The sequence below is a fragment of the Phoenix dactylifera genome, unplaced genomic scaffold (assembly GCF_009389715.1).
Source record: "Phoenix dactylifera cultivar Barhee BC4 unplaced genomic scaffold, palm_55x_up_171113_PBpolish2nd_filt_p 000254F, whole genome shotgun sequence".
In the NCBI taxonomy this organism is placed as follows: Eukaryota; Viridiplantae; Streptophyta; class Magnoliopsida; order Arecales; family Arecaceae; genus Phoenix; species Phoenix dactylifera.
In genome coordinates this window covers 430-13,358 of record NW_024067747.1, presented here as the reverse complement: position 1 = coordinate 13,358, position 12,929 = coordinate 430, and the positions used below count along the sequence as shown (strand labels likewise).

At 40.8% G+C, this 12,929-nt stretch overlaps 1 pseudogene; it reads left to right on the top strand.

The window, feature by feature from the left end:
- Window positions 1–7,813: 7,813 nt before the first annotated feature.
- LOC120105297 lies at window positions 7,814–10,684 on the top strand (annotated as a pseudogene).
- The last annotated feature ends 2,245 nt before the right edge of the window (window positions 10,685–12,929 follow it).

The following is a 12,929-nucleotide window of genomic DNA, read 5'->3' as shown; positions in this document are numbered from 1 at the left end:
GCACAAGATAATCAAGTATGGAGAAACAAAATTATAGAGGAATCTACTACAATATCAATCAATATGCTCAAGTGGAATCAATTCACACTTGGCGACATTCATGAAAATGAATTAAGGATGCTCATGGTGCAAAGTACATGACTCCCACTCACCTGTCAATCTGGCACAGCCCTGATACGCCTCCAAAAATCTACAGCAGGCAGTGGGGAACTTCTTCCTCTTGTTCCCTAGCTTCTTGCCCAACTGTGACATGCATTTACAATACATTTAGTCTTGTATCAAGGGCTATAATCTACGTGCCAATTATAACATAGGAAACTTTAATTGATTCAACTCCCCCGTTTCCTAAATCTTTTCTTTTCTTTCTCTTTTTCTTTTTCTATTAATTAACTCATCATTTATGTGTATTAGGGACTCCCTTGCACGAGTACAAGGTCTCCCTTAGCCTAATCTAGGCTTAATACCCTATTATGGCATGAAATCCCTTATTTTCCACCCGGATGAACAGTAACCCGAACTGACAGTGGGTTACTTCATCCCGGTTTTGATCCACTTTCAGGACTCCAAATTTGATGAAATTTTTACCTAACATTCTACACTCACAGAGGATTCCAAAGAGATAACATGCATCATCATCGGAGGCCGTTTGACCCCCTAAATAATTTGCCGAAGTTGGGACTTCGACACAGTTTTTCCGTAGTGCCGGAAAAATTTGTCAAAATCCGATTCTTCTTCTTTTAACCACCTCTACAACCCTTATCCGACCCCTCTAGACTATATCCACCCTTTGTATAGCCTAATGTCATCAAAAGACTAGATAGGGATGGATATTTACCTTTTTCTTTTTGGAAATCGAGGTCCTTGCGTAGAGGGGAAGGAGATCTACGTTTTTTCCTTCAGCTGGAAGTGCAACCGGGATCCCTTTCCTCCTTGAATCCCCTTCCTCTTCTTCTTTCTTCTTCTTCTTCTTCTCTTTTTCTTTCTTTCTTTCCTCTGTTTCACGCCTGAGAACCCCCTCCCTCTTTCTCTCGGTTTCACCAGCTCAAACTCTCCAATTAAATCACATCAAAATACTATTCACCCTTTGTTTAATATTATTAAATTCCCATTTTGCCCCTAACACTTCAACATATCTACCGTTATGCCATTAACTTTTGATTCCTTCCAATTTTACCCCTTATATTAATTTTAAAGGACTATTCTATCCCTTTTTATATATAAAAAAAAAATTTTGGGGTTATTACATCCTCCCCCCCTTATATAAAATTCGTCCTCGAATTTAAAAGAGTAAATTACCTGTCATAGCTGCATTCGATGTCTGTGCCTCCTGTGGATTTACCGTGAACACCCTTCCTTGCCCTCTGCCTACTGGAGCTGACAGTTGAGATGGTCCAGCACTCTGCTGTGATGTTTGTGCTTGACCTCTACCTCTGCCTACAGGCTCCCTACTACTAGGCCTGTCCATCTGCACAGAAGGATAGGATGCCAAAGGCACAAACTGCTGGGTGGCACCCTGCGGGCATTCTCTGACAAAATGACCCGGCTGTCCACATCTGTAGCACACTCCCTGACCCATTCTGCATCTGCCAGGGTGCTGCTTCCCACATATGCCACATACTGGCCATGATTGGAACCTAGATTCAGTTCTGGCCATAGTGACTGGAGGACGAGGTACTGATGGTAGAAAAGTATCTTGTGATTGACCTCTTTTCCTCCATTTCCTCTTACGTGGGACAGGTGGAGCTAAGCGTACAGACTGCTCCATCGGGCCCTCCGAGAGATCTACTCCCTCAGATCTATCTCTACCGCTTTGCCCTTTCCCCATACTCATTTTCCTCTTTGTTTCTGGTCTCCCACTGTTTTGCTTTATCAATCAGCCTAGATAAGGTGGGGACCTCTACTGCCAGTACTGCATTATAAAGCGGGGAAATCAGACCCCGCCTGAATCTTTCTATCCTGGCAGCTTCAGTGGGGATGATGTAAGGAGCATACTTCCCCAATCTAGTGAACTCACGAGCGTACTCAGATACGCTCATTCCGGGCATCTGCTTCAGCCTCTCAAACTGAAGAGCCCGATTCTGCCTCTCAACCGGAGACAAAAACTCATCCATCACTGCTTGCCTGAACTCTTCCCAGGTTGGAGGATTCCTACTGTACAATTTGTCCTCCACTTGTCTCTGGTACCAGCCCCAGGCATCTTCTTTCATTGTGAGCCCTACAAGTTCTATTGCCCTTGCATCAGAACAGGGCAGTCTCCGTATCATCTTTTCAGTCTCCTCCAGGAATCTCTGAGGATCTTCACCTTCTTCCCCCTTAAACTCTGGGGTTCTGAGCCTCAGAAATTTCTGTACAGTAATTCCCTCATCATCTAGAGCTCGCCTGGCCAAACTTCTTGGCACAGGTACAGGAGGTGGGATGGATACTACTGACGGGGCAGGAGATTTCCCCCGAGCAATCTGCTCCCTCAGAGCCTGATTCTCCGCCAGTAACTGTTCCATCAATGCATCTCTACTTCCTACATCTCCTTGATCATCAACCCTCCGTCTGTCTGCAGGAGGAGATTTTTCTCTTTGGGGCTCGATATGTGTGGAACCCGCATCCAATGCTATATCTGGCTCCATCCTCCTTCCAGGACGAGCAGATCCTCTCCTTGGAGGTATTCTTTATATGTCTCTAAAAGAGTTAAAAAGAGAGGGCAGTCGTTACACACTGAGTCATAATATATTTTACTGAATTGTAAATGACTCATAAATGAATATACAGAAAAATCCTATGCTCCATAGTATAATCCTATACTTAATCCTGACTCACCCTATTGCTCTGACAGGACTCTTGTTTAACCTTTGCTCTGATACCAAGCTTTGTCACGACCCCCGCCCCGTTCCCGGCGGGCCGCCGCGACGGTCCTAGGGTGCGGGTAGGCATAAGGCCACCAGCCACCGCGTAGAACCCTACTACCTATCAAGCATCAATAAATCTTGAAAAATTTGGCATGATGCATGCACAAAATGATCACTTTTCCTATAGTGACCTGTCAGGATTATCTCAATACATACAACACACTACCTGTCAGAGCAGCAATCACATAATCTGTCACATAATAAACCTGGACAATATATAGCAATACATCATCTCAGGCATATAACTCATCTGCACACATATATATACCTGCTTCCCAATCCATCCATGGTCAAACCCATATCCACAACAGGATCTATGACTGTAACTATGCACTATATATAATAGAAGGTTTATAATACACCAAAAGGGGATAAACCTCTATCTACATTATACTATACTATGGAGCGGCACAGCTAGCAGGCAACCACTAATCCTGCTCCTCTCTATACAATACCTGCCCTGCAATCAAAAATATCAAACTGGGGAGTGAGTATATAAATACTCAGTGAGTGGAGTAGAGAGTACTATGCACATGAGACAGAATATAATCATGGCTCGAGATGAAATCTCAAGATCAATAACAACATGAACATGAACTCAACATAGAGAATATAGAGTAAATCATCAATATCACCACAATCAATATCAACTCATCTGAAGCATATATGGAATAATCAAGTAAACATATATGCTACTCATGAATATGCTCAACAGATCATAATGCTGGAACATACAAATCAGGTGTCAATATGCTGAAATCATCACTAGACAGCTATCGGGAGGTGGGTTTTACGCCCCAGGCGAACCAGCAACAACTCCCTACTGCCATATGCATATATCGAATATGACACCACATCAATATGTAAATCATCACTAGACAGCTGTCGGGAGGTGGGTTTTACGCCCCAGGCGAACCAGCAACAACTCCCCACTGTCACATGCATATGCAGGATAAGACACCATATCGATAATGTAAATGCTAGACAGCTATCGGGAGGTGGGTTTTACGCCCCAGGCGAACCAGCAACAACTCCCCACTGTCACATGCATATGCAGGATAAGATACCACACTGATCATGTAAATGCTGGCCAGTATCCAGAACAGAAATCCATCTCACATCTACATACTAAACGGCACCTCGCGGGAATTCTACATCCGCGGAAAGCCATACTGCACCTCGCGGGGTCTTACTATGCCCGGCGGCAAGCAGAATATAAGTCGTAGGACCGGCCGATCCTACGCCTAGGGCCGTGTCCCCCCTAGGAAGGGACTGGGCTCCGCCCACCCAGAAGGTTACTATGTGCACAAAGGCCGATGTTCAACCCCCATCGACTATAGGTGTCCTGCAGATACTGCCAAGCCATGCATAAATGCCATAATGCACCCTCCCAATACTCTACTAAAAAGGAGTATAATCAAGATTACCACTCACTCGATCATGACCCAATCATAAACTAACATCAGGGTTGGGAGTGAGGAATCACGGGAGTACAATGCAACTTAATATACCATGAGAAGGGCTGTACAAGTCTTTGAAATAGAGGAAATGAAATCAATTTACAAAAGAAATCATTTCACAATTCAGATCCAATTTAATTACTCATAAAGGAGTATAATCAAGCTACGACTCACAAGTCTTTAAAATAGAGGAAATGAAATCAATTTACAAAAGAAATCATTTCACAATTCGGAATCAATTTGATTACTCATCAACCCCTCGTAATTTCTCTCAATGTTCCCTCAAATGCGTGCACAAGATAATCAAGTATGGAGAAACAAAATTATAGAGGAATCTACTACAATATCAATCAATATGCTCAAGTGGAATCAATTCACACTTGGCGACATTCATGAAAATGAATTAAGGATGCTCATGGTGCAAAGTACATGACTCCCACTCACCTGTCAATCTGGCACAGCCCTGATACGCCTCCAAAAATCTACAGCAGGCAGTGGGGAACTTCTTCCTCTTGTTCCCTAGCTTCTTGCCCAACTGTGACATGCATTTACAATACATTTAGTCTTGTATCAAGGGCTATAATCTACGTGCCAATTATAACATAGGAAACTTTAATTGATTCAACTCCCCCGTTTCCTAAATCTTTTCTTTTCTTTCTCTTTTTCTTTTTCTATTAATTAACTCATCATTTATGTGTATTAGGGACTCCCTTGCACGAGTACAAGGTCTCCCTTAGCCTAATCTAGGCTTAATACCCTATTATGGCATGAAATCCCTTATTTTCCACCCGGATGAACAGTAACCCGAACTGACAGTGGGTTACTTCATCCCAGTTTTGATCCACTTTCAGGACTCCAAATTTGATGAAATTTTTACCTAACATTCTACACTCACAGAGGATTCCAAAGAGATAACATGCATCATCATCGGAGGCCGTTTGACCCCCTAAATAATTTGCCGAAGTTGGGACTTCGACACAGTTTTTCCGTAGTGCCGGAAAAATTTGTCAAAATCCGATTCTTCTTCTTTTAACCACCTCTACAACCCTTATCCGACCCCTCTAGACTATATCCACCCTTTGTATAGCCTAATGTCATCAAAAGACTAGATAGGGATGGATATTTACCTTTTTCTTTTTGGAAATCGAGGTCCTTGCGTAGAGGGGAAGGAGATCTACGTTTTTTCCTTCAGCTGGAAGTGCAACCGGGATCCCTTTCCTCCTTGAATCCCCTTCCTCTTCTTCTTTCTTCTTCTTCTTCTTCTCTTTTTCTTTCTTTCTTTCCTCTGTTTCACGCCTGAGAACCCCCTCCCTCTTTCTCTCAGTTTCACCAGCTCAAACCCTCCAATTAAATCACATCAAAATACTATTCACCCTTTGTTTAATATTATTAAATTCCCATTTTGCCCCTAACACTTCAACATATCTACCGTTATGCCATTAACTTTTGATTCCTTCCAATTTTACCCCTTATATTAATTTTAAAGGACTATTCTATCCCTTTTATATATAAAAAAAAAAATTTGGGGTTATTACATCGGACCTGTTGGAGGATTAGGCAGTGATTGGATATTCGGCTAAGGCATGGGCCTAGCAGAGGTGCCGAGCCGAGCAGGTCGCCTAGCGGAATGTCCTGTGGCGGGATTGCCCCTGGTCGACGCTTTCTAGTCGAGCGCCTCTCTGGTCGGCGCCCTTCGGTCGAGCGCCTCTCTGGTCGGTGCCCTTCGGTCGAGCGCCTCTCTGTCGTGACTTGGGTAATCTCCCAACAATAACAAAATATGATTATATGTATTACAGTTTCTATGAAAACAAAAAAAGAGATATATTTTTTATGAAATTTATTTTTAGATATTATGACTTGTCAATTTTAATTATGAGTGTCGATGGAGACCGATAACCAGCTAACTTAACCTTAAGTGGCCCAAAACATAGGATTTTGATATAAAAAGAAAATCCAATAAGCTATTAGGTTAGATTTGAATCCCAAAATTAGATTCAAAATCTTGTTAGATAAGGTTTTGGATTTAGATAGAATTATTTTCTAAAACCTAAAGCTCAATCCAATTTCATGCATATATGCAAATGTGTACACACATGTTGCATTTATGTTGCCAGTTATACTATATGGTATGCGGTGCCTTTTACATTCATGTTATCAATTTCAGAATTGCATTATTGACCCAAACCTTTGTAAATTTATATTTTTTGAGAAAAGACAGGACACCTCTAATCACTTTCATTAAAAAGATGAAAATATACAGCAACTTAGAAAAATAGATTAACAAATAATAAGAACAAAAGAAATAAATAAAGAACTGAACAAAAAGAGAACAAAAAGAAAAAGGAGAGAAACAAGGTAGAAACTGGAAACCAGTAAAAAGCAGCTGGTTCTTTGAAAAATATTCTTTGTAATAAAAGGAGAAGCTGGACTGATCGAGTCCTTCAGGGTGAGAATAAATTGATTCCAAAACACTGTGAACATCCTTTTTAGATCCGATAACAACTCTTTGAATCTCCTCCAACCAATATTCCAACAAACAATCACCGGTAAACCAACCACACGACCATTTTGAATTCAACTTTTTGGACCTTTTTTTAATTTAAAAATATAAAAAATACTTTTTTTTTTGGGCTAAGAACGGTGGTATCATACATAACGTATAGAGATACAACCAAGAAAATCAAAAGACAATACATCACGGAGTATACTAGGCAGTTCTACCTTGCCCACTCATATATAGCTTCTGAGTGGTTAGCAATAAAGGAGGCTACCCAATCCGCAGCCCCATTCGCCTCACGAAATACATGCTTTGCCTGAATAACTATCCCACCATGAACTAATGCCTGGATGTCCCTCAACAGCGGATGGTAGTCGCCAACCCTTTCTGATACCTACAGAATCCATCCAATAATCATCGCGGAGTCACCTTCCAAAAGAACCCTCCTCGCCTGCAAGTCACGTGAGGATATTGGTAAGAATTATGAACATGTGTTTATGGTTGTTCATAAAGGATGTTGGTGCATGGGAGAGCTATTATTATTATTATTATTATTATTTTTTTTTTTTTTGGGGGGGGGGGGGGGGGGGGGGCACCAAAACTTGGGTCCCTAAGGTATAATTATATATTATCTATGGCTAGGTTCGGACCGGACCGAATTAGACCCGAGACCGGCTTATTTTAACAGATGGGCTCCCACGTCAAGCCCGCCCCGGCTCGCTGGGGTTAAAATCCAGGCTGAAGCCCGTCGGAATACTTCCGGGCCGGCGGGCCATCAAGCCCATCAACAGGCTAACCGTAGATAACGTGTCCGTTTTTTTATTTTTATTTTTATTTTTTGAATTTTTCCACGCATTCGCAACTTAGCCAATTAGCCATTCGCCGCACGTGCGCAATCTTCGCGCGCTCCCTTGCGCCTCACCTACCCGCCTCCACTTACCAACCCCGCCCAGCTTAAGAGGGAAGCGATGGGGGGCGCCGACGACGACGGTGGCCAGCGACATCCCCTTCGCCCCTCCTCGCCTCCAAGCCCTAACCCTAATTCTGCTCCATGGCGGTATCCACCTCTTCGATCCACTCCACTCTCCGTCCCTCCCCCAAGCTCCCCGCCGCCACCCGCCTCCCCGGGTCGGTCTCCGGCCACCGCGCCGTCCTCTCCCTCCGCCGTGGCGACCTCGACCTCCCCATCCTCGCTTCGTCGTCGATCTCCCTGCAGTCCGCTGGGAATCGCTCGAGGATCTCCGCGATCGCCTCTCCGGTGACGGAGGGGACGACGCGGACGGCGGATTCGAAGGTGTCCACGATCGTGGAGGTCGATCTTGGCAACCGGAGCTACCCGATCTACATAGGATCCGGCCTGCTCGACGAACCCGATCTTCTCCAGAGGTACTCATCTCGCTTTAAAATCCGATCTTTTGTCTGTTTTCCTCTTCTGGATTGCTGGATTATTGTTCTCTTAGATGTTATCTGAAGTTCCCCCCCACCCCCCGAATTTAGGCATGTACATGGAAAGAGGGTTCTGGTGGTAACTAACACCACGATTGCGCCACTGTACCTTGACAAAGTTATCAAAGCATTGACTCATGGGAATTCCAAAATTTCCGTTGAGAGTGTGATCTTACCTGACGGGGAAGCATATAAGAACATGGTTGGTCTATTGGAACAACTTCTCCTTTTGTCTTTTCATCGTTTGGCTTGTGATATGTAAACCAGTTCTTCGTGGGGTTTCTCTAGGAAACATTGATGAAAGTCTTTGATAAGGCGATAGAGTCCAGGATGGATCGGCGTTGTACCTTTGTGGCACTGGGTGGTGGAGTCATCGGCGATATGTGTGGTTTTTGCTGCCGCTGCCTTTCTTCGTGGGGTTAATTTCATTCAGATTCCAACTACTCTAATGGCTCAGGTACTCTGGAATTTATTCTTTATGCTGGAGTAATTATTTACTTTTAATTGGAGAATATCAGGGAAAATTGATGCTCGCCTAATTTAGGTGGATTCATCAGTTGGGGGGAAAACTGGAATAAACCATTCATTGGGAAAAAACTTGATTGGCGCCTTCTTCCAACCACAATCTGTACTTATAGACACGGACACTCTAAATACATTGCCTGAACGGGAACTGGCTTCGGGTATAGGAGAAGTTGTGAAGTATGGGCTCATCAGAGATGCAGAGTTTTTTGAGTGGCAAGAAAAGAACATGCAGGCACTGTTAGCAAGGTATGATTATCAAATAAATATATTATCTTCATTGCAAATGAGTAGTGATTCTTGCAAAGTAGAATGAGGTAAGATGTTTTCCGATGGGTTCTGACTTATCTCCAACATTACATTTTCTTTCATACCTTTGCTGATTTATATTTGGTAAAGCAACTTAATCAATAAATGGAGTTCACATATAGTGTTTTGGTCAAAAGGATAGAGCACAAACGATACAAGCAAAGATAATCCCATCATGAAAATATTACCTGGAGATTATTCTACTTCTATACAACTTTTCTGTGTTGCTGTCATGGTTAGCATGCTCATGTTCTATACCTAATTATTTCAATGCAAGTCCTGGAAATGCAATAGTTTTGTGACTTTGCCCAATTTGGCTTCACTTGAATTACATTTTATTATAGATCCCTAGACTACCTTGATCTTTGTTGATGAAAGAGATGTGAAAAACAAAACCTTTATAACTACTCTCCAGTTTCTGAGGTGCTCGCATACCATCATCACCTTTTTGAACATTGTTCCCACCGGTCAATATCAAAAGTTATGACTTATGACCTAAGTGCATGAGATAATCTAGGACGTGCTTGTATGAATCAATTTTCATTAAACAAAATTTCATAACCAACCTAAAAAATATAAACGAATATAATTCAAACTTTTCTTTAGAAGATATCAAACTTCAACAGACTCTTTGCTAAAACAGTTAAATCCACTGGACCTAGTGGGGGTCTACTTGACTACCATGTAAATTCAGGAGTGACAATTCTCTGATAAGGCATTATGGAAAGCTCTTCACTCCAAAAGCTTAACCTTTAAAGATCTTTAGGGAAGTGAAACCATTATGAATGTTGTTTGATAGAATTTGTGGTCATTGCAATTGTCTTATGGTAGGCCGTCCTAAGCTTTTCATTACTGTATATAACCCCTTTTAGGCTCGAAAAAGCATCTGAAATAAATTGGCTAACATGCTAGGATAGCCTCTGTGAGTATCTGCTCCTTCGCCAGTTAGGAGCATTTTCACAAGCTAGACTGCACAGGCTGTTCACATTCTGGCGTATCTTCAGTTACCAATATATAACTATTTTTCTCAGTTTTGAGACTTTCAATTTCATCCCCTACAACCAGTCAAATCTTCCATATCTGTCACGTTTACTGTGAAACCTTTGTCAAAGTTATATTTTCTTTTTTTAAAAAAAATGGTGTATGCCAAGTAAGATTGATTTTAGCAAATCTTGCTTTCTTTATCTTGATACTATAAAAAATTTCTGTCTCTTCCACTAGCCCTTCCCATCAGTTTAATTTTCATCACTTTTTTAACTATTTCAGCATTAGTCAATCAACAAAATTAGAAAGGCTGAAAAAAGGTTATGTTGCATACTTAGACTTTTCTATGCATCTATTTCAAATGTAATGAACTTCATCTATTTGTGAGATCTTATATGCATGATTGCTGCAGAGACCCAAGTGCCTTAGCATATGCTATCAAGCGATCATGTGAAAACAAAGCTGAGGTTGTTGCTTTGGATGAGAAAGAAAGTGGATTGCGGGCAACCTTGAACTTGGGTCATACATTTGGTCATGTGAGTGTCTAGTTTGCCACCAGTATTTTATATGATCCTTTTTTTCTTTTACTTATTCACTTTTTGCTAATCTTTTTATTTCGAGCTCTTCATATGTAATTTCATATGCTAAATTTGCATTTCCAGAATCAAGTAAATCATGCATAATTCTGGCAATCAACATATGTTACAATATATGTTACTTAAGATGTCAAGCTAATTAAACTGGAGAAGCAAGGACTTGTGAAAGACATTTGTAGTTTGAGCCATTGATTAGGTCGTATATTTTACTACCATATGGAAAAGAGTTACTAACATCTGGAAAACTTCACAGAGAATAATCATTTTCAATGGGAACCATGATGTGGTCCAGAGAAACAAACAAGCTGGTCCTAGTAAAAGCCTAGTCAATGCAGGCTTGATTGGCCATTACTTGGTCCCAAGTTATCTTTGCTTTAGTCCCTTCTGTTTAGATTTTTTTTTTTTTTTGTTGTTGATTTGATCAAGATTCAGTTATGATGTGGCCAGTCGATAATAGCTAGTTTCTTTGTTAATTTGAGTGATAGCTGAGTCCTATAAGAACTTCGGACTCGGAAGGAATTGCTAGCTAAAGGAGTCTATTGAATAAAGTTAATGTAATCTTGAGCTGGAGGATGGTTTTTGAAGGTTTTAGCGAAAGAAAGAAGAAAAACAATGAGCATGCTGCCCTTCTTTATCCTTTTTTCCTGGAATATCTTCTCAGGGAACAGCACTTCTTCTTTTCAACTTATTTCCCCTTCCTTTTCAGTATTTCGGTTAATTACTTTCACTATCAGGAGAAATTGGGAACTCGTTACTATATCTTAACAATGATCTTTTCTTCCTCTGCAAATAAACCTTAAGCAGCCCTAATCTTCTGGGTCTATGTCAAATTAGAGAAAAGCTACAAAAACATGTATAGTATGGATTTTGTGCAAAGACTTTGATGGGGTAAGTGATGGACTGGAGATTCCCTGATACTTATTTTCATTATATTGGATCACTCGGTAGAACATAAATATAGATAAAGTTGTATCTTATGGGATCAAAGGAGGGTGAGCAAAGTGGAGATGTACCTATGTGTGTTGTCTAATTGTTTCTTGTTACTGAAACTGAGTGGTAATTAGATAATTTATGGTAGGATTTCTGAGTGACACTGCATATTCTATTATTCCATATATTGCTGGACTGTTTTCATTCAGTTGGGACCTGGGTAGAATTTTTGGAGTTCATTGTCTCATATAAGACTGCTCGGAGAACTTATAGTTCAGCTATGGGATCTTTAGAGAAATAAATATGGAGACACGTTCATGCAAGGAAGGTGGAGAGAAAAGGGGTAGTATGTCTTGATGCCTATCTATATAGCATAACAGAGGAGGTATTATAAGATACAGGTGAGTGCAGTCCTTGAGGACATACTACTGCGAGGTAAGAGAGTATTTAAATGGGCGGTTTGCAATTTTTTGTTTACTTTTCCTAGGCTCTGTGCTTTCTAGCCAAATCCTTTTAATTTTCTCTGCATTTTCATTTTTTTAATTGCAAGTGAGGAAGATGGTAAGATCATTTCACGAATTTATTTCTTACAGCTTAAACTAGACTTAGTGAAATGAAATCTGATAGGACTTTATAGAATCAACAGTTACGAGTCTAGGCTGACTACTGATTGGGTTAAAGTGCATAGAGTTCAAACTTGGTATATTTGGGCTTGAGCCTGTTCAAATACAAAATGTTGGTTGAGCTTGCTTTTCTTTTATTTATGTTTTTGTTATTTTAGTTTAAAAAATAATTTATAGGCTTAATTTGTTTGGTTGGAAACCTGACCACAATGTGTCAAACTCCCAGAAGTTTCTACCTAAGGTTGGACTTGAACATGTTCCATAAGTGACTCTGGTCATATTCAACCACCTGCAGCCACTTCAGACTTACAATATCATTCAATCTTTAATCGATTTTTACTTTACCTTGATAATTAAACCTTTTTTCACTTCTTGCTAAAAAAATTGTAATGAGGAATGCAAGGAAATAACTTTCTTCAAAATAAAGTCATGCCATGTAATAAAGTAATTATGGAGGGTAAATCAAGAAATGCTGCATCCTAGGGCTTGGAAGGAGGCGTGGGAATAGCTTGATCTCTGATGATGAGGACACTCGAAATATGGCTGCTTCTTTTGTATTTCAGGGTTATTCTCCATGCATGCTTGTGCTTGTGAGTCAATTTACATCCAAGGAACATTATAATGTAAGACTTCAATTTTTTTTGCCCTTTTAGATTCCAAGC